Source organism: Hesperophylax consimilis, chromosome 9, assembly GCF_061612785.1.
Source record: "Hesperophylax consimilis isolate HC1 chromosome 9, BYU_Hcon_1.0, whole genome shotgun sequence".
Classification (NCBI taxonomy): Eukaryota; Metazoa; Arthropoda; class Insecta; order Trichoptera; family Limnephilidae; genus Hesperophylax; species Hesperophylax consimilis.
The window spans coordinates 39055427-39077124 of NC_142844.1; the positions used below are offsets into that span (position 1 = coordinate 39055427).

The following is a 21698-nucleotide window of genomic DNA, read 5'->3' on the forward strand; positions in this document are numbered from 1 at the left end:
TTTGTGCGATTTAACATTTGAATAAATTCACCTGTTAACATTATTTATGTGTATTTTCAGGCTGGAAATGACATTATATACCTTATACGGATCAAATTATTTCTATACTAGTAAGAAATTACTACATTTGTAAGGTCAATACTGTAATTTAAAAATACTAATTATTATGGTGACAGTTGCATAGCGTGTTGTGAGAAACAGGTTATGTGACAGACACTTCGATTGTATTTACGTGAAAAAATGTTAAAAAAACTAATATTTTGGGTGCATGTAACTAAAATACTGAAAATTGTATATTATGAGAGAGTATACAATATTTTTTCATACCTTGATGCTTTCCAACCTTTAAATTCAGCACTAACAAAATTAGCGTTGTTGGCAAAAAAAGAACCCATCATCAAAACATCGATTCTAGGTAAGTTATCAGCCTGTCCTTTTACAAAACCACTGTCAGTCATAATAATAATGTAAAATATATGAATAAGTTCACAAAATATCACAATTATCTTAAAAAATAAGAAAAAATCACGAGCTTTACATAAACGTCAGTTCTCAAAGGAATGTTTGATAGTTTGGTTGAGTTGTGGCCCGCGCGTGGCATACGCATGTGACGTCAAAATACAATCAGCCAATCACGGGCCATTTTCATTTTGTCAGTATTTGATCGTTTTTAAAATCAATAATTTTGAATGAAAACATAAAAAACAAACATTTTTAGTACGATGATTAAAATCAGAAAAATGATCTTTAAATATTCCATACATTTTCAACAGAATCCCTCGTTTGTGGAAATACCCCATTGAGCTAGCTCTTTTTGATGAGCCTTATTCGTACGACTCCCGGTAAACCTGACCACGGCTCAATTGAACGGTTACTATTATTTATCAGGGGATATTTTAGAAAAATAGCCCCATTAAAATTATCATAATTAGGTAGTAATCGTTATTACATACTCAGAGACGTGAACGGCGTCTGACAGTACGACAACTGGACTTGGACATATGTACCTACACCTAATAACTACCTAGCATCTTATTTTTATCGTGATACGGGCAGGTTACCGGTACCAAGAGTCGTAGGTTCATTCATACACTGGAAGCTCTATCGAGGGAGCCGTACTAGGAAGCCGTTTGCTCATACGCTATGAACTCACGGCTCCCGTTCAATTGAGTCGACTCTTTGAGCAGTACAACTATATTGAGCTGATACCGTGGCTCCCGCTCTTAATAAAATACATTGTTATGCTAGTATTTCGTCTCCAAACCGTAAATTTATTCGACAATCTTACAACGCACTGTAAAATACAAGATCTGTTCTAAGAATCGACGCCCCAGGAAGAATAGTGCATGTTGACTTATGGCGCTGCTGCGTTCTGGTCAACAATTGTGTCTTCAAAATTTACAACGCTTTTCGTACACTCTCTTCGTCACCTAATATGGAAAAACGCAAACATTTGACTCTGTCTAATCTTCACGGCTCTCTATTATTATAACCAAACGTTGCTATGTTTTCTCCCAGTCTCGCAACATAGCAGAATGTTGCGAGACTGGGTAATCTGCTATTTTAACTGTCTAATTTTCTAATGTAAATAAGCGCAATACCTTTGCACGAAGATGTCGTCTCCCACCCGACATGCCGCTTGAAGTCCCGAAAGCCATTCTGGGCGGAAGGAGAGAGGCTCCTCCGATTACCTCTCACCCCAGAAGATAGGTGGAAACTTGAGTGGCAAACGGCCAACTTGGGAAATGCCTGTCTCATACAGGACTCCACCGAGAGACAGCCTGGGTTCTCATTGCCTCGCAAAACCTGGTCCGCCATCAATAGGTAAAGGTGCTCCCATAGCCGCTATTCCCACATGATGCACGTATGGGGTCTTAAAGAGTCGGCGATGTGTGAATGTCGTGCGGTGCAGACCACCGAACATCTGGTCAACGAATGCCCGCTCCATTCATTCCCCGGCGGGATTGTTGAGGTCCACATGGCGACGCCTGACCTAGATGTCCCCCTCTGACCCCCCCACCATACGAAAGAAGAAGAATGTAAATAACGTTGTCCTTATTGATCTCGTATTATTTTTGTATCTATTAATTATCAATGTCACCCCTTTTAACATGCAGTCAAACCCGGTTTAATTGTGACTATGACTCTGACTGTCGCATTCTCCTCGTGACCCCTTTAATCGATTGGCTCATTGATTGATCCCACCTGTTACTGTACGGTTTAGGGGCGATGCGGGCGGACCCGTATAACGACTGACGAATAACTGATAGTTAGCCGTTAACTTCACATTACGAACTTAATTATTCCGGTAACACGGTCACGTATTTACAAACACCTACAACGTGGCTATTAAAAAAACTTTTATTGCTAGTGATTATAAACCAGATTTATTGACAACATATTTCTAAGGACACGCCTACCTTAGTTTGTTTCCTTCTTTCAAATATTAGATAGGTATATATTATATTGGCTGAGGTATCTAGCATTGCCCGGGCTTTACGAAGAGTTTTTCAAAATGAGATGTTAACAGTAATTTTCCTCTTATTTTGAACGTCAAGTGTGCAAAATTTCACCAAGAAGTATCAAAACTCTGCATTGAGGGGGGGCGAATGGATATTTAGTGGTTTTTCGAAATCTCGTGTAGCCTGTGACTTTCATCTTGTTTTGGAGGACAGGTGTGCAAAATTTCATCATCTCGGAAAAAATAATAGATATGTATGAGAAACTAACACACAGACCCTTTATTTTATATACAGCAAGTACCCGAAAGCATGATCAGAAATCGCTATTAAAAGTTTTTCGGGCACGTGCTGATACACGCTGTATATGTACCTACTACTTATCTAGATATCTCACAGCAACCGCCCTTTGGCACGTGCCCCATTAAAGTTGTAGAATTCTTTGAAAAATGAGTTTTTCTTTATTCGTTCACTATTTTCTGAGAATCGTGACCCCCTAAACGAATCTATCCTGGTGATAGAGGCTCCACCAAGACCACCGTGCAGAGCGGAAAGCTCCTTGGCTCTGCTCACGTAGGTCGCATGTTCTAAACCCGGCGTGGGGTGAAATACCGTATACCTAATGTATGTGCAGCAATCTCCAGGTACTATTAGTATCGCCCTGGTGAGAGACTACCATTAAGGTTGGTTTGGTTGCTTGAAGAAATGCCCTTGGCAATATTTAATGACCAGATTTAAATAGCTTTCCAAACCGCCCCCTACACCTTTCGTTCGACCTCATAAGAATTCCCGATAGGAGAATTAATTAATTGTAAGTTAATCAATCTTACTAATTTTCCTGCGTGAAATTTTTCACGTTCAATGAACTTTTAATGTTTAAAATTGGAACTGATTGTCTGAACATTCAGACAAGCGATAAAGTAGGTATCAGAATTATGTGTTTTTTTTATCAATTAATCATTTTATATTAGAAATGTGTATTTCTTTTGTTTAAATTTAAGCGGTGCTCATACGAAATGTAAATTTCTTATCATCTCTAAAAAGAGAAAAATATATATTTTTTAATTAATACTTTTAGTTTTACAAATCCTACACTTACAATTTCGCGTGATTTTTACTGGTCTGCGCTAGTTGATTAAAAGTTCACTAATATAAGTATTGTGCTGTATCGATTAAAATGTTTCAACAAAGAGTAGCAGGCTGTTTTGGCACTTCTAGAATATTTAAAGGACACTTTCTTTGGTTCTTATTTCAATACTTCTGTGGAAGACGCTAATTGCATAAAATATATTTACATTAAATTTGTCAACATTTAGGGTACCCGGTATGATTTGAGATTTTCACGGCCAAAAGTATTATAGTGATTTCTTTTTGGGGTATTATTTTGGTTCTTTAGCCAAAGTTTCGGACAGCATTGCAGTGTCCATCATCAGAGCAGATGTGTCAGATGATCCATCATCACATCTGCCCTGATTATGGACACTGCAATTATGTCCGAAACGTTGGCTTAAGAAGAAGGTAGCGCAACACGGCATAATACCCAAAAACAAATCACTTTGTAGTACCCTATTTTCAAAAATATGTTATCAAAGTTAATTATCAAGTTATGTCTGTGAAATATTAACTTAAGACGAAGAAGTGCGCCCTTTTTGGATTCACGTTGGTGGCTTTGATATTTTGCTTAATTTGCGCAAAAGCTTTATACCAGCAAATAAGCAGCCATTTGGAATGGATCATTAATAATAATTATCTACTTTCATGGTAGATTTCCCTCGCTCTGGCTGGCTTCCACCTAAACGTCTAATATCCCGCTTATAACGTGCTAATAGACTAAACAAACGGTCCACAGCAAACTTTAAGGTAATATAATTACCCTGTAATCAGCTGCTTACTAAAGCCTTGTGTGCGTCCACCACGGGTAATTCCGTCCTGACGCTGCGCTGTTTGGTTTCTGCTGTATGTGGCTCGTCTGTACAACCAAGTTTTGGTTAAAGTAGTTGTGAACTACCACTTAACTAGTCCTCAGTAACACAGTAGCCATTAAGATATTTTTATTGGTCGTCTTATTGCAATCCAATACATTAACTCACCGACAAGTTTGCTCTTTTTTCTTATTGTGAACCAATTGACCATTTAATTTGCTGTTTTTTATTGTTATTTTACTGTGAGCCATTTGATCATTTCACTGACCGTTTTGCCGTTATTCTTATTATGAATCACTTCACAGATTTTTTTAACATTATTTGAATTGTGAACCAATTTGCAACTTAGTAGGCTGATTTCCTATTATTCTTACTGCGAACCATTTGACATCTAATCTGCTTTCCTGTTATTCTTGCTGTGAACCAATTGACAACTTAACGGGCTGCTTTTCCTTTATTCTTATTATGAAAAAAAAACGACAAATTTATAGGCTATATTTATTTTATTATTATTGTGAACCAACTGACAACTTAACAGGCTGATTTATTGTTATTCTTAATGTGAAACAATTGATAACTTAAAAGGCTGTTTGTTGTTTTTCTTATTGTGAACCGTTTGACAACTTTGCTTTACTGTTATTCTTATTATAAACTAATTGACATCTTAACAGGTCATTATTACCAATTGACGGCTTAACAGGCTCGGTTGCTATTATTCTTATAGTGAACCATTTCCCAAAATCACTGACTGCTTTGCTGTTATTCTTTCTGTGAATCAATTGACAGCCGGCTTATTTTCCATTATTCTTATTGTAATCCAATTGACAACATAACAGGCTGCCTTGCTGTTACATTTATTGTTAACTAATTAACAACTTGAAAATCTCAGTTGTTATATAATGCTTGTTGTAAACCATTTCCCCGTATCACTCACCGTTTTCCTGTTATTCTGATTGTGAACCTATTGGCAACTTAGCACGCTTATTTATTGTAAACAGTACACCATTTCTCTTGCATATTTTTCTTTTATTCTTATTATGAACCACTATTTTATTTCTATATTTTTGGCTTTTTCGTACAATGGGAAAAGGTACAAACAACATCATTTGACTTTTTAGGTCTGGGGTTTTTTTCTGTTAGTGGCCAAACGCACTTTAGCCGCAATGAACTATTATGTCCGTTTTCTGTTTATTTCTTGATTTTTCAGTATAAAATCATTCCCCACATTTGTATGCGTGTGTGGTTCACACCAGGAATACAATATGTGGTTTGTTTTCTGTGCATTGCACAATGTCTCGTGAAGTTCCCACCAGCATTCAAGTATTGAGCAGTTAGTCGCGAGGAGTGTGTGTGTTTGTGTGTGTGTTGTTACGGTAGTGGAGATTGTTTATCGTGTAAACATCCATCCATATTCATGGGCAGCCAGCCTATGAATACTTCTTATAATGGATAATGGTACAACACCATTACAAATTACAATACAATACTCGGCTTCGGGTCGTAACGGATACGCAGCGGTTGTGTCGGAACTAAACTGGAAAACGGTGCACTTTTATTTCTGCTCGCTCTTGTTTCTCATTTTATGTTTCTTTACCTCGAATCTTTCGAGAATTTCAAGTGTCACGATAATTTTGCGTATGAACTAGGGCTGTTATTAATCGGCCATCAGTACGATATTAATGGAAACAGTGTCTTATATAGGTCTAGCAGATTCTTCAACAGTGACCAGCTGCTAACCCTACACACATGGCAAGTACGCCCAGCAATTGAATTTGGAAGCTACCAGTACTTGATAAACCCAGTTGATTTTGTGCAAAGGAGGGCGGTCCGTCTGATTTTGACAATTGACAATTCATTGTTAATAGACCGATTTCCTCTCTCATGCACAGACGCAATGTGGGCATGTTGAGTCTGTTCTACAGGTATTTTAATGGAGCCTGATCTAAGGAGCTAGCAGCATTGATCTCTGGTGCACCCGTGCACTTGCGTGAAACTCGACGTACCCGAGCGGAACATCCGTTCGGAGTTGATGTCGGCTTCGTGAAAAGTAAGACGGCTTGTATGTGGAACGAGCTACCGGCATCTGATTTTCCTCCTTCATATAATCCGGACCTCCTCAAGATCTGGATTAATAAATCCCTTGCACAGCTCCTACCTTAACCCGCCTTACAGCGCTGCCCATCCGGGTGGCGACATAGTTCCTCTACCTTTACATTGTACAGACGGAGGCGCTCTTGTGAGTCACATAAATAATAACATTTTGATTATTCGTATGTTTGAAGATTAAAATGATAATGTGATTAGACAGACGCGGTGATGGAATGTATTTTTAACTCAGAAAAATGAGTATTGCTAATTTATTCTTGAAATTATTCATAATTTTATTTTTAAAAATGGGATTGCAGGCCCTTACCGAATGAATTGATAGGTTTTCTGATAAACTTTTAGTAAAATATGAATGTATAATAAATAAAACCGTAATATTTTATTTATATATTATATATGCAGGAGCATGAGCTGGTGTCCCGATATAACCGGATTACTAATAATTTGAAGAAATTTTTAATAAATTTGCAGTACTCATTCCCTTCGTGTAGTAATATTTTTAGTATTCCCGTGCTGTTCGGCTTCTGATTTTTTGCAACACCTGAATATCTATAAAACGGTTTCAATTTATTTACAAACATTAAGATTACGAGCACTTAAATTTACCCGTTCGGGTACTTAACGTCTAGATATAGTTGGTACAGGGCTAGGACCCTGTGGAGATCGCTAGCCTTGATAGGTACAGTTGAAATAGAATTATTTAATCCCGTTTTGACTGTCTTTTTTGGACTGGGATCCATTATTATGTTTTTGTTTGTTATCTTTATATTTATGCATAACACTGTAAATTAATAAATATTTTTAATTGAACAATTATTTGTGCGATAGGTTTTTTTCCTTACTAATTAAAAAATAACCCTTTGTGACCTAAAAATAATAAAAATTAAGTAAGAAAAAAATCTAAATTATTGAGCAATAAAATTTAACACCTAAATTTTAATAATAATTGTTTAATGTGTTATCAAGCTGGTAAATATGTGGATATAAAAGTGCGGCGCTGAAAGTGTTAAAAAAATCTTCTTCGAATATATTGATATTTGTTGCGTTTTCGCCACATGATTATATCCTCTTTCGGGTAGGGATGCAATTTTCGCCATCCAATATGTCTGCATATGAGATGTCAGTTGAAGGGTGGCGATTTTCCATAGTGTTTTGTTGTACAGTAAGCTTCTAAATACAATAAAGAATACACAGTGATAGCATTAGGTGCAACACCAGCAGTCAATATTTATAGTATGAAAAGAATTAAATATTGTGCTTTTAAAATTCAGCTTTAATTCTCGAATAAAAAACTTCGTCGTCATGAAATTAGAACTGCTTTTTTCTGGAATTTCGAGGTTGGTGCAGTTATCAGTTTCTATTTTTTTCATCATGAGTTATGGAGTTTTGTAAAATTCATTAGCCAGCATAAAATTAGTTACGATAATATGGTTTATTTATTTTTTCAATTGTTCAATTTAGGTGGATAGTTTCAGTACTAAATGAAGATGTTAACGTCAGACTAACAACATCAAGGCCGACTAGAGTCTAGGCCTGGGCGCGCGACTGCCAAATTAAGTGAAGTGCTATTGTTGAGTAAACTTCACCGATTAGTAAATCACACAGTAAAACAATATGCAAATCAGCTGTAACAACGAGTACCTATCAACAACTTGCAAATTTTCGTTGCTCGATGGCACTGACTTATAATAATAATAATAATAATAAAAACGTTTATTTGACAATAATTTTTTACATGTTTGCATATAGTTTGTACACATACATTTAGATGATTATATTGTCAAAAGGGCACTTAATCACGTGACACTTCGAAATCCGTCGTTCCAGGCTTTTCGAATCCACTCGCACTGCAGCATCCCCGTTACTGGTCCGTAGACTCCACAACAGCAGCTGTCCCGTGCATGTTTTTACGAGGCGTGCGCCTGTCCATCGTTAAGCATTGAGTATAACGTCGAATACGTTTTCCATTCCATTCTCTATTATTATCGATTATACGTGCTTAATTTCGTATACAAAGAACTCAATTTCAAACATCTATATTTGCAATGGCTTAGGGCCATAGGCTTTCGATCCAGGATTTTTTTTTCAGAACCGGGATTACGGTGCTAGCATTTTTCGATCCCGGGAACATTTTTAAATATTTAAATCAAAATGAAAAATAGGAGCAACATATTTTTTTAATATTTAACTTTGGTTATTAACTAAATTCAAATAATATAAAAATATCTGTTCAAAATAAGACAAATAGGTAAAAATACGTAATTCAGTAGAAAAAAACTGTTAAAATAAATATTTTGAAACTTAAAATGCAATAACGTCGTGTCTAAGAAGATTTCATCATTTATTGAGGTTCTTATTTTAGTCGCTATTTTCCGTTTAAAAAAAAACTGTTCAGATTCCACGCTGGAAGGTGGTATTGAATTTAAATTTCGAATTAAGAATTCTTAAGTTATTAATCATTAAGAATTCGTAATTTGACGGCTCCTTCTTAATAATATTTCATATAGTATATTGTCTCTGGCTCTTCTTATTTTCGAAGCGATTTTAGAATTAAATCCATTATCAATAGCTCTATCGAGCTTTTCTTGCAGAGACAGATTTAAATCGACACCCCTACGATTGCAATACTTAATTCAATCGTAGGGGTGTCGATTTAAATCTTTTCTTGCAGAGACAGATTTAAATCGATACCCCTACGATTGTAATACTTAATTCGGACACAGAGAAAGACATATTCTCTTTGACTAGTTTTTTTGTTGAAATGCTTAAAATTTATGTTAGTGGATCTAAATTAATTTTTGCATTATCTTGATGCCTTTGTGCAAAAACCGGAACAAAGAAGATTCACGAGTCCGACGTTCATTTATTCGGCGAGCAAGTGACTCTTTCAATTAAAGTGCAAAACCACTGCTGCCCCAATTATTCACCATTAAATTATTAATTATTATTATTTCTACCATAAAACTTATTCGTTTTATCAGCTGACAAAAACGTATCCGACAGCAAAATGCTTCTACTGCTAGCTAAAATCGAGAAACAAATACACGTCTGCCTAAACAACACCAGTTTAGTGATGGCACAAGACAAAAACTGAACGTTATTCAGGCTTCAATGAACTTTGCCTTACTTCTAAGAAACAGCGCAATAAATATAACCTACCCCAAATATTTATAACATGTATCCCGTATTTCTAGATCTAGATAATATTGTGCAATAAACGATTTGCTGCTAATAAAGAAAGACAGTCTCACGATTGAAATAAGGTCGTGAAACAAACAAAAATCCCGGGATTGAGACAAGCGCAGCACAGGGATTACGGTGCCGACAAAGGTCCGGGGTTCGCGGGATCCCGGTTCTCGACATCCCGGAATTGAAATCTCTAGGAATATTATTATTTCTTCGGATGTGGTAACAAATCCATCTATAAGCTATGCAGTATCGTACGAATTTTTAAATTGTTTCCTTTGTGCAAGTCAAATTATTAAACGTGAGCATTGTTAAAAAATTCAGTTTGTTAAATAAAGTCACCGCATGTCAATACAGTAACATCCAAACATAAAATTTTACAAGTGTGATTAAATAATATTTGTGGGAAGACGAGACATAAAAACTCACGCTCGAGAGTATTGTAGTAGGTAACGGTTATAGCAGTTCGGTTTTCTTGTTAGTACCTAGGTATAAAAAATAAAAATCGTTTTAACCAGACATTAGCTATATGAATCATAATCCCACTGTTTATGGATGTCTGGAAAACACAAAAACTAGAACATTACTGAGCAAAATTTTAGTACTTAGTATTTTAGTATTAAAAAGCATAAATAAAATCAATGCGTGTGGCCAAACTCATAGCTCCATAATGTATTACGCTTTCGACAGTCGAACAGCTGTTACGGAGACCCAAAATTCATAAATTATTAATAGGTGTATTTTAATTGTCGTCTTTTAAAAACTGGGTATGTATCTAAGTTTTATGCATTTCTTGTTGGTAGGGATTTGAAGTTTTCTTTATTTCTAGCACTTATTTATTTAAAAAAACGGACGTATTTTATGGCTTACGTTTAGACCATTATTTAAATGTTCACAAACATTCTAACGTTCGAAGATTTTTATTTATACAAGAGATATACCTTACTTACTTTAACCAGTGAATTTTAATATGAATACCGCAAAAGGGTCCCAACTGCTTCCAACTGCTCCCAACCTCAAAAAACCCAACTCTCTTGTTGGGTCATATTGTGAGGTTGAAGGTATCGGGGAGGGGAAGGAGATGGAGAGGAGGTATGGGGGGAGTACCTGACTATTCAGATATGGACACCAAACACGGCCAAAGCCATTTCAAGCAACGTTTCAATTCTAATTGGTGGTCCTGGGAGTATCTTCCACTCTGGAACGTGCCGTAAATATACTATATATATTATTTTTAATTAATAAATTGTGAAATAAGATAAATTCATGAAATAAACTAAATATTAAAAAAAAACTTATATGTCTGTATATGTATTGCACAGTTATGACGTGTAAACGAAAAAATAAAATTTAACCAAAACAACATAATCGTATATTGTCACCACATTTTTTACTCCAAATAACGCCAGGGATCACTGTATTTTAACACCCTATACTCCACAGGATATTGATAGATTTCTACTGCAGGTTTTCCCGACACGTAAATGTTTTTTTTCATTTTGCATAGAAAATGTTCTTATTCCATTCAAGTGCGTATCGTTTCCATTGTTTTTGCTCCTCCTAAGACAAATAAGGTTGGTTTAGTAGCGAGCAGCGAGTAGCGAACTGTCGCCGGGTGTTTATATTTATTCTGCCGACAGCTGCTTCCACTGCCTCGGAGCAGTCACCTCACTTCTGGCGAGATGTGCTCCCTTCTCCCTTTCGCGGTACAGATGGAACTCGTCACCTGCCGAGGTGTGGCACACGTCGTATTATTAACTACAAGTTCGGAGAGAACTACTCTCAAACTCCGACAATAGTATCACTAGGGATGGCATATTCAATATATATGAATAATTGTTCGAAATTATCAGAATAACAGAAGGGTACGTGTGAGACGATGTGTGAATGTGAATGAAGCATGGAGTGCGACAGAGTTGTTTTGTGGTCCATCCTCTCTGACTCATATCCCTGTGGGGAAACGGCATGACAATATGAAAATATTACAAATTGTGACTAAATGCAAGTGTGAGTGCGTAGCGCAAATTGGTGCACAAGTGTGACCATCTTACTAAACAGTTAAAACTGGTCACTAATCTCTTGTCACTAATTAAAGTGTAAATCAGTCTTATGATTGTGGTGTTTTGAACTCTAGTCACATTACGACCATCGTATCCAGGACCAGTGTCATTTTGAATTTTTGACATTGGAATAGTTCCCTGTAAAGCCGATTACATGTCCCTATCAGATCTCAAGCATAGTGCTCATGTTGTGATATCCTTGAGAAACGTCACCCAGAAACGGCATTTTGTCTTGTTGACGCCTACTTTCTGTTTTTTTAGCGAAAAAGGGCCAATAATAACTCTTATGTATTTTCTATACGTTGTTCGAATTTGAATATTCGAAAAGTTTTGGCCATTCCGTATGGAGTTGCACGGTAACCGGATAAATCATCACAATGATAATTCATCACATCTTTAAAAAGTTATTTAAAGTCATGGAAAGTGATGAAATAAAAACTTTATTAACTGGGTTATGTAGGTTAGGTTAGGTTAATTTTTTTTTTCTTTTTTATTCGTTTTTAATGACTTTATATCACTTTTTAAAAGTGTGTTGAATTGTCACTGTGTTGAGTTATCATGGAACCGAGTTACACACACGTCGTGGCGATGCGACACGACATTACGAATTTGTATTTGTATGGATTTTGAAATAGTCGCCCAACCATCGCTACACAAGTCGTTCGTGTGCACCTGGCCAGCGTGTTCTTTTTATTATATTCATAGGAACTCTCAGAATTTTTCGATTCAATTAACTTTTCTCTACTTTTGCAATTAACAGCGTTTTTCTAAACGTATCGTTATTTTTGATCGCCACTTTGACTTTGAAGTACGCGGCCGTACTTGCACTCGTAAATTATATTGTTATTCGCGCATAATATATGCGGCAGTTTGTAGGTAGCACTGTGGCGTTACGTGCGCGCGACAATGACAGGTGAATATTGCCTTGGACCGCATTTGCATAAATACTGCACGACTGCCGTTGTGTATCTTGGCTCCTTGAAGAAAAATATAGAGAATATGTCGGCTTACCGCTGATAGCTCAGTTGAAACGTTTCCCTCTTTCTCATAAACGACGAAATTATTTTTTCCTAAACAATGTACGCGAAAGGACATGGCACGATCAAGTGAAACAAATACTTTTAACCCATCGGCATACTAATTTTTATTTGTGACATCTGTGCATACTTGAGAAGGATTATTACTGTGCAGTATTGCACTCCATTATGAAGAACGAATTTAAGGATGACAAATATTATGACTATTGTCTTTGGACAAATAATTTCATCTTTCACTTCGTCGTCTGCAGATCTTAAATCTAAACTTACATCGCCTTCTCCAGTTCGTTGTGCGTAGGTTTTCGTATTATAATGTCATTGAAACACCTGTTGGTACTCGTTTTCTTTCATCTTCAATATCGAAAGTACAAATTCTAAAACCTGTGGCGCTAATTCTCTCTACTTCCTACCCCGATTCAAAAGATAAATGACTCTGCTAGATATTTCACTTGCAGTCTCTTTCGTCAATCTCCTACTTTTCATTCGTTGTTCAGCGGGCGACTGAAAATATTGGTAGTTTATGGCGTTTGTGTATATGACGAAACAACTAACTATTTTTGTATTTAACTTTTTACTGTGCGACAGATTAATTATCCATTTACAAGTACAAGATTTCTTATTATAAAATTTGGAAAGAAAGGTAAACCGAGTATACGAAAAACTTTAAAAGTTATTTAAAGAGCAATAAAATATAACTACGGCTTTAGAAATTTATACCTCTTGTCATTGACTGAGTTTTGCGAAGTCCGATTTTAACTCGAGTACAAAGTTCCATCCGAATTCATCGTGTATAAGATTGGCATTTCTTGAAATTAAAAATATATGGAAAATAATCAGGTGTCAATCGTCAGTGGGGTAAGACAGTGGTTCTGGGTGCAATCCCCAGTTGCGACGGTCACCTATTTGATTTTCTGTGCTTTTTCTGTTTCGTTCAGATTTATTAATATTAAGTCTCCAAATCGTCGTGGAAGGAGTTTATAAATAAATTGTTCTTTTAGATTAATCAGGGATTTAATTAATACTCCTCGTATTATAATGGTGACTCGGTAGTCGACCTAACTAGTAGCTGGTCAATTGGAATCTGAAACAGTAAGTTTCTCTGGGAGCCTTCCCACTGGCCCTGGCGACTACTGGCCACTGGCTCCATCTTGCGAACTTCCACGCAAGCTCTATGCACTGCTATCTGTGCGTGCATCTATGAAGCTCTTACTTCCCAACAATTATCTTCTTAAACAAATAATTATGATGGTGATAGACAGTAGAAACACTGGCTGTGTTGTCGATCAGCGTTTAAGCTTGCTTGCGCGTTGATGTCATCAAGGATATGAAACTCAACCAAACTTAGACTTTGTTTTTTTTCTCATTTGCGTGTATGTACGAATGCAACCGCACCTCGTTGAAGAATTTTGCTCCAGGATGCACGCTACTTATATATGCATGCTACCTATATATGCATGCTACCTATATATGCAATTGCATTGCTCTTGTGTGAGAAAGGGCAAAAGAATTTTATAGTTAATAATTTTATAGGTATATTACGGTATAGTTTCTTGACAAGGACAAGTAGTGGTTTTATTCCTACAATCATTGATTTTGAAAGCGGCGGACCATATGCAGTGTATGCAGGTTATGCACGTCACTTTGTCACTAGAACAACGAATATGTAAATCGTATAGCCGTGTACCTGTTTACGTGACAAACGATCCAACGGGAAAGAGCTCGTGTAGTTTGGGCCGCGCACTGCATCACAAGTCTTCAACAATACCGATGGAAACATGATCGGCGTTGGAAAATAAGAAAGGATGAACATAGGTGTGGGAGTTTCTTCATAGTTCGACCACAGAGCAAACTAAAGAAATGATAGACATTAACCAAAATCAAATCCTTAGTCTCAATATCAAACAAAAGGTATCGCTTGACAACATGATGTTTGCAGGCTGCCAAAGAAGGAACTTTGCAAGCGGCCAAAGAAGGAACTAACGATCGAAATATTTTTTAAATAGACACGCCACCTACTGTAAAGTTAAATACGTCGATCTGTAACCACTTGTAAATTTTATTTTCTGAATTATGTTAATTCTTTTTACTTAATATTTCAAAGCTCCATAGCTCACGATGATAATTACGTTGCCAGTTGCCAGCTGAAAAGAGTTTTGTTGTTCCATTTTGATTCGAGTATTTTTTACATTTAATAATATAATTTATTAAAAAAGACATTTTATTTATAAACAAGTTCTGCTGTGTAATTACTGTTACATAGGACAACTGTTTGGCCTTCTGAATACATTTTTTGATTAAATTTAATCGCCTATTTTTTTTAAATATAGGTAATATTTTAAAACATTCATACCTACCTCGTGTTGGAAATGACCTTGCGAGCTGAGAAGAGTTGCGTAGGTCTATACATTCCTTGTAGAATATGTTTAATAATAGTAATAATAAAACATTTATTTGCCTGTAGATTATTCATTTGTTAAATATTTTAACATCGTATTTTTTATTTTCATAATATTGACATGGCGTCAAAGCTCACCGTTTGAGGGCTTTTGGTTTGACATACAAAAAGATTTTCTGTATCATAATAAATATTTATACGAAACTTGCAGAGTAGGATAAAATTTCTTTAGTTCAACCTGAAAAGTCTAAGTAAATACATTTGCAAACTATCGTGTTTGTCTACTTTCATACATGAATATTGAACACGTCTACCTTCACATAATATGTTTGAAACGGGGATAAACGGCGATTCAATCAATCATCGCGGACAGTCAAATTACTTGGTCTATATCCCTTTTATTGATATGTGATAGCCATACGGTTTCATGAGATCGATACCTTGGACGACTAGGGCCATAAGCCACAGTAAAATGCCACGGGCAAACCCATAAATAGAAAATATAACTAAGCAGCAGTTGTTTTTAAGATTTTTTTATCTACAATTACACAACGGCTGCGAAATGAGTGGAATAAATAATTATCATTTTGTTAATATTTCATAACCGAGTCGAATGGGAACACAAGATGATGATGATTTTGCATTAACCATCATCACTTAAATGTACAGGCCGCTTCATAAAGGTGTATACTGTCGCATTTACGAGATATATAATAATAATGTGTTTATTCCTGAATGTGGGGAGGTTTCCCAGGAGATCCCACACATCACAGAAAGCATATACACAATAATATACATGCAAGTAAAAAGTGAGAATGTACTAGCAATGAAACATTTGAAAAGAAATTTGTTTTAAAAAACAACTCCAAAAATGTCCTTATCATGGAATCCCGCCACTCTAGCACTCTGGAGAAACTTATTGGCCCCGTCAATCTCCTCCACTAGAAATGCGTTTCATTTAGATTTGATTGGAAACCGATGTCGCCACTGACTTAGTAACTTTTAGTTCTAGCTCATTTAACACGCATTCTGTCTCTCTTACACTGCCTGACATCGAATGTCGCCATAACATTTTTGATCAAAATGAAAATTTCATGATGATGGTGAAATGCATATGAAATTTAAGCAAAGAATGACAGACTTTTGGATCATGAAACATACCCGCATAGCTTTTCTTGTATTCTTCTTTATTCTGTGCAATGTACGATTTCTGTCGTTAATCGTAATAGTTGCGCATCACTACAACATTGTGTCTATGTCTATCTTTGGCAAAGTTTTTCATATAACTTCATGTTTGGCAATTTTTTTTCATGTTGGCGAGTTTTGTAAGAAACTTCATATTTGGAAAAGTTTTCCACATGACTTCATCTTTGGAAAATGTTTCCACGTGAATTTATTTGACAAGGGTTTTTATGTTGTCCTCATTTTTGGCACTGTTTTCTGTGTGTTTTCGTCGATGGAAAAGTTTTATTTTTAGTATGTTTTCTGCCGTTGGTATGAGTTAGAGTTCTGTCGTCAATGAAGCCAACCGCACTTCAAAATTTCATCAAAGTACTTAACGAGGAAAAAATAACAACTGTAAGACTATTGTAATATAACGATTCGTAATGCAATAATAATTTTCCCCATGGATAATTCCACAGTGCGAGAAAAATTGCCACCGCCTGGCCTGCCTTGAAATGGCTCAGGTAATTTGATGACTTGAACTTAATAACTTGGCTCTAATGATGTGACGAATACATCCAGTATCCAACTGCCTATTGTCTGCTTTTTCAACAGTGTTTCATTTCGTATGTGAGTGTGAATTGTACCAGAACATTGTACAATATATTATAGGTATCTGCTTTTATAATATAATACATTACAATCAAACAGGTTTATTCTGATTTTGACACTAAGGCGTACAAAATTCTCAAATTACTGCGTAACCTGCATTTAATGATGTCGAAATGTGGGAAGAGTTAACAATACAAATAACATGATCATGTGTCCAATTCGGTTCCATGATAAATCAACACATCGACAATTCAACACACCTTTAAAAAGTGATATAAAGTCATTAGAAACGATGAAAAAATAATAATTTAAACCTAACCTACTTAAATCAGTTAATATAGTTTTTTTTTCATCACTTTCCATGACTTTATATAACTTTTTAAAGATGTGATGAATTATCATTTTGATGATTTATCCGGTCAATTCTATCAAGTGACTAATACCGTAGCGTAGTTATTGCGAAAAATCGAATCTTTGCAAAGTTAGATTATTATTATTACGGTTTTTTTTGTTTGCTTTCAAGTGTTGATGTCGTTTTAATGACATTTTATCATAGAATACAGAGTGTTCTTTTTAATTCTATGCATTATATTGTCTAATCCAATACTTCTTGATTTTTTTTTAAATCTGCAAAATTTTGTGTCTATTGTCTGCCGAAGAAAATTGAATATCCGGTTACAAAAAGATTTCCGAGGTGTTCTTTTCTGTTTGTTCGTGTGAAGAGGTAAGGCGAAGCTTAATGCTAAATCACTATTTTGATTAATTTTTATAACGAATTGGTGTACATTATGAATAGCAAAAATGTGCTTTAGATAAATTGAAGGTTTTCCTATCGTTTCGCTTGAGTAAAATACAAATAAAAAAATAAATTACTCAATAAAAAAATAAACTAGATACTAAAAACAATATTTTTTCAGTAGAAATGTATGAACGCCTAAATTAAACAACTTTAAAAAAATACAGTATTATAGCTAAGATTATCTGTGACAGTTTCACTTGATAAACTTTTTTGTTTTCTTATAAAATTATTTACAAAATAAATAAAATCCAGTTTGGTGCTTGAAATCGAACATTTCTAGACTCCGTTTGTCAAGCGATTTTAATGCCTATTACCTATTATACACGGTGTCCGGAAACTCGTAGTACAAGCGGGAAACTGGAGAATCTACACCACATGGGGAACCCACAAAAACATAAAGTTTTTTGATTTGAGCATTTTCAAAAAAAAAAAAAAAAACCAAAAAAAAATATTTTTCGGCTATTTTAGGGTTAAAGTTTTTTCTGGTGTTTAGGGTTGAATAACAGATGTTTTAACCCTGCAGAGCAGAAATATTTTATGATTACACCGGGTTAAATGAAGGGTGATTTCAAAATAATGCTTCAAATCCGAGTTTCTTCATTTGTTTTACTTTCAAATAGTTTTAATTAGTTGGGTACTTTGATCTTCAGTAATAATTTATAAGAATTTGATTAAAAAAAAAAAAAAAAAATCAACTTCAAACTCGATTTACTCGATAACGAAAGCTCAAATAAAAAAAAATATACTACATAATCGACTCCAAATGTGATGTAGATTCACCAGTTTCCCGCTTGTACTACGAGTTTCCGGACACCCTGTATAAGGTATACCAAGAATATACACATTTCTGGCTTGTAGCTTCCTCTTAAGGCATTGGAATCCACTAAAATCATTTGTATCGCATACGATCGAACTGCTAACATTTTATGTTTTACTTCCAAAGATTCTCTGAACTTACTTCCTCCGAATGCCAAATGATCTCCTGATCTCCTCTAAAATATACGCCGCCGCCCTCGGGGTCATGCAACGTCACACAGTGGGCTGAAAATTGCCTTTTTTTGACGAATGTAAAAAAAATACAAATAAATAGTAGTATATCTGTGTGTAAGGATATAATGTCCAACCTTATGGTTCCAGAGATAACCTCATTTTTAATGTCAGTGCCATACAATTTTTTCTTTAAAAAAATGATAACTCCTTCATTTGTACACGCAATTGCTTCATACGAAATTTTATAGCATTGTTGATCAGCAGAATCCATTTCTAGCCAAAAAAAATACCCTTGAAAAGTCTCTATGTCTATGTAAGGCGATTTTCAGCCCACTGTGCGTCACCGGTGTTTATAACTGCAGTGCCACATAGAGGCATATAATGCAAAGACGTCGAATAATATCAATTACTGTAATATATCACGCGACACGTGACCAACGTGTTGTTTCATCACAACATGTTTAACCTCTCTAACCTTTCATTACATCATAAGTAATTTAGTATGCTAAGTGTGTAAATATATTTTTCTTTATTATTTGTATGCGTTATGTGATACGCCTGTAGTCCGTGGTAATCCAGGAACTGTGATCTGGCTGGTTTATATTTAGTAGATTTTTTTCTACGAAACCCACACTCACCGTTGTTTGAAGTCCAGGAAAGAGACATTTGATGATTAAAGAACATTTTTTTGTAGCACACGATATATTAGTAACATAATGCCGTGGACAAGAATCTCTAAACAGGTTTTACAATTTATGTCAGCGTTTTAATTTCCAGCCGGAGTCTATTTTTTAAGCAAATCGTATTTTTAACCCTTCTCCGATTGTTCAACGTAGTTATTTTTACTTGCTGAATCGTCAATTATTTTAATCGTTTTATTTACTGTTTTCTAACTTCTATAAAATATATTCTATGTATTTTGAACCACGTTCATTTGAACCATGTTCAATCTGAGAATTCTACATATTTATTATGTAAAACAACGCTCCCACTTCGCATTCAGAAAGAATTAGACAACCACCACGATTATAGTGGTTTATTTCTGGGGTATTGTGCCGTGTCGCGCTACCTCCTTTACACGTCTGCCCTGATTAAGGACACTGTAATGCTGTCCGAAAGGTTGGCTAAAGGAGGTAGCGCGGTAACACTGAATAATACCCCAAAAATAAACCGCTGTAATAATTGGCCGTGAAAATCTCAAATCATATCTAACCACCAGGATGTTTTTTTCTAGAAAAGTTGTTTATCAAGAAAATTTACGATGAAAATGAAGATTAACACATTTAATTCCGATTTTGTCCAGTTTGTGATTGTTGATTTCTACATGTTACTGTAACTAGCCCTATCTTTTGAACTTGTGACATTGTGGTTGACATTGTTCATCGTTACACTGCATCCTGCGCCGTTACTCTCACAGAATGAAACAAGTCGAAATCAGTAAGTCAGTGTCATCTGGCTCCGAAGGCCACCGCCCACCTGGTTCTTTCTATTCTTCCCGACTCCTCTTCATGTCCCAGCGGTGACTTCTCCTTTCTTCTATGACACGAGACGGCGTCGGCATCATTCTGATATGTATTCGATCCACCTCCGCAGATGTTTACCAAAGGAGATTCTTGACCCCGGAGCAGGCCGTAACGCAGAACAATGTTTCTTTTGAAAGCGTTTAATACCCGGCTACCTATCGTCGAAGTCCAGCGTTACATAAATAATTGTACAAAGTTTGTTTTCATGGTCCGTGACGGTTTACAATAAAAAAGAAATGCTTCAATTATCCAGTTATTTGGATTGTAGATATAGACACTCTGTGCTGAACCGATCTGAAATCTGTGGCGTTGTTGCACAAGCTGCTGATATGTCCATTTTGACGTACTGTGTTAAATCTCACTTTCTTTTTGAATACGCCTTCGAATGTAGTCACAAAATTTTGGATGTGAGTCATTGTGCATTCCAACATAATTTCTTATGAACAAAATTAATGTATTGTGATGATGTGGCGATTTTTTATTAATTTTTCGTTTGCTGTCACAAAATTAAACTGACTTCAACGTAAATTTGTTTTCAGTCACAGTAATAATTCTTACGAAGAAATAGCTTTCGTATCGACTTCATCCTTTTCATTCCTAGTTATAACGTATCAATCCACGATGTTTTGTTCCTAGTTATAACGTATCCATCCACGATGTTTTATTCCTAGTTTTTAGTTTTTTTATTTATTATGTAAACCTATATAAAAAGGTTTACATATATTTTTTTGGCTTTGCCTGTCTCACCAGGGAATCCTGTGTCGAGATTTATAACGTATCCATCCACTATGTTTTCTCTCTAATTATTTTCTGCTGGCACATAAATATTAAATTATGCACGTGTTGAATGTTCCGCTCCTGGCATAGCGATATAAAATCTCCTACGTACTCTTTTATTTTTAACTATATAATATGTATTATTTGATGTTTTTGAATCCTGCCATATATGCTGAGGCATCCCAGACTTATAATTTCATTCACTTGCCCGTCATACATTCTCCAATCAGACAGTTTTTTTTTCGTTTTGCAGCTCTACGTGTTCAAACTATTTTAACGTTATTTTTGTTAATACATTGCTTACAACAACTTTGTATTCATTTCGGATCTCGTCATTCGTCATTCGGCCGTACATGGTTTTACCACACATATCTCATTCAGTCTACTTACGTCCTAACGTTCCATACGTTTCCTGCCATACATTAGATTTGACATCAAAACTACATTATGAACTGCTAGCCTTACTTATATATAAATTGTTATAATAACACTTAATTACATCCTCGGCATTAATATTTCTCAAATACAAAATGCTTATCCTACTTAGTTGAATAACCGTACTATAATTTATTAGTTTTTTCTTCTTCCACAATGATATACATATATTACATTGATGGGTATAACCAAAGATATTAGAAGAACGAGATGTGCTATGAGCAGTTCGTACT

The 21698-nt window shown here is 35.5% G+C and overlaps 1 protein-coding gene across 1 annotated transcript in view; it reads left to right on the top strand.

The window, feature by feature from the left end:
- Positions 1–21698, top strand: part of LOC149421333 (uncharacterized) — a 147588-nt gene that overhangs the window by 99218 nt on the left and 26672 nt on the right. The gene's annotated exons all lie outside the window — the stretch shown is intronic.